Source organism: Theobroma umbraticum, unplaced genomic scaffold, assembly GCF_002168275.2.
Source record: "Theobroma umbraticum cultivar Fairchild unplaced genomic scaffold, ASM216827v3 scaffold_86.0, whole genome shotgun sequence".
Taxonomy (NCBI): Eukaryota; Viridiplantae; Streptophyta; class Magnoliopsida; order Malvales; family Malvaceae; genus Theobroma; species Theobroma umbraticum.
Window position 1 is genome coordinate 3,043,306 of NW_018397263.1, and position 1,518 is coordinate 3,044,823.

The following is a 1,518-nucleotide window of genomic DNA, read 5'->3' on the forward strand; positions in this document are numbered from 1 at the left end:
TCAATTATTAATGTTTTAAATAAATTATAAATTATAAATATTTAAAAAATAAAATAAAATAAAATAAAAATAATCATAATAATATTTAATTATAATAAAACATTAATATTTTATAATATTAATAATTAAATTATTAATATTTTAAATTATCAATTATTACTATTTGTAATAAATTATAAATTATTAATATTTATAAGATAAAATGAAATAAAAAATAATCATAATAATAATTAAATTATAATAAAATCTTAATATTATATGATGCTAATGATTAAATTATCAATAAAATATTAACATTTAAATTATCAATTAGTAATGTTTTAAATAAATTATAAATTATTAATATTTTAAAAATAAAAAATAAAAGCAAAATAGTCATATATTTAATAAAAGGTATTTTTATCTTTTTATCTTCTAGTCATTTTTATTCCAAAGTTATTTTTACTAACCAAACACTACAATAAATCATAATAACTATTCATGCTCTTTTTCATTCATCATACTAAATTACGTAATAACTATTTTATTCTATTTCTATCTTATTCTATTCCCTTAGAATAATTATTCTATTCTATTCTTATTTATTTCGAGAACTAAATGTGACATAAATGAATTGTCGAAGTTTTATACATAGGGCAAAAAAAAAATAGTTACTCAAGAACATGCTTTAATGTAAATAATTAATGAGTAACAGTTACTCAAAAGAGCTTTGATGTACATAATAAATGATAATTACTAAAATGCAAATAATTAACAAACTGTCATTAGTGGTGGAATAAATGTTGTTCCTGAGTAATAAGGAAAAGGTAAAAAGAAAACGAGAAAAACACTTTATTTTAGAAAAACGTAAAGAGGAAAATATGGCAATGTATAAATTAGGGCAATATATTAATTATTGACCTGACTTGATATTTATATAGCAATTAAGCAACATAAGTACTGGCACAGTGGCACATGCATCGTCATATATATAGAATATATGAGACCCCATGATCATCAGCTTCCAATAGTTTTAGTGCATTTTTTCTTTTGGGGTCTGATGGCGGCCATTGCCTCCCATAGTCTTGTTTTGAAGTTGCAATTGGCTAAAGAAACTTCAGCACTATAGAAGCATTTGTTCATGCTTGCCGCCCACCTGTCCTGCCACCCATCCCAAGCTTGCTGTTGAATACTATAACGTTACCGGTAATGGTAAGAAGTAAAACTGAAAGGACGGATTTTCTTTTTTGATTTAATTGGTTATGTTGCTCCATTAATTTGCCTTTTTATGGTTGCAGCCTTGTCATTGGAAAGAAAAATTTTCACCCTATCCAATTTTTCATTCCCACCAAACATAGCCTTAAATTCTGATATTCTCATTACTACTTTCAAGTGGTGATATATGAATATGTATGTGTATGTGCATGTGCATGTGTTTGTGTTATATCAAAGTAGCTAGATGATGAAAGAGTTACAATTAAAAATATATAAGTCATATGCTGTACAAATAATTTATTTCTATGCGATGGCAGAAGAAGC

At 24.3% G+C, this 1,518-nt stretch overlaps 1 pseudogene; it reads left to right on the forward strand.

Moving 5' to 3' along the window:
• Window positions 1–1,188: 1,188 nt before the first annotated feature.
• LOC110420695 (laccase-11 pseudogene) overlaps window positions 1,189–1,518 on the forward strand; it is a 1,258-nt pseudogene continuing 928 nt past the window's right edge.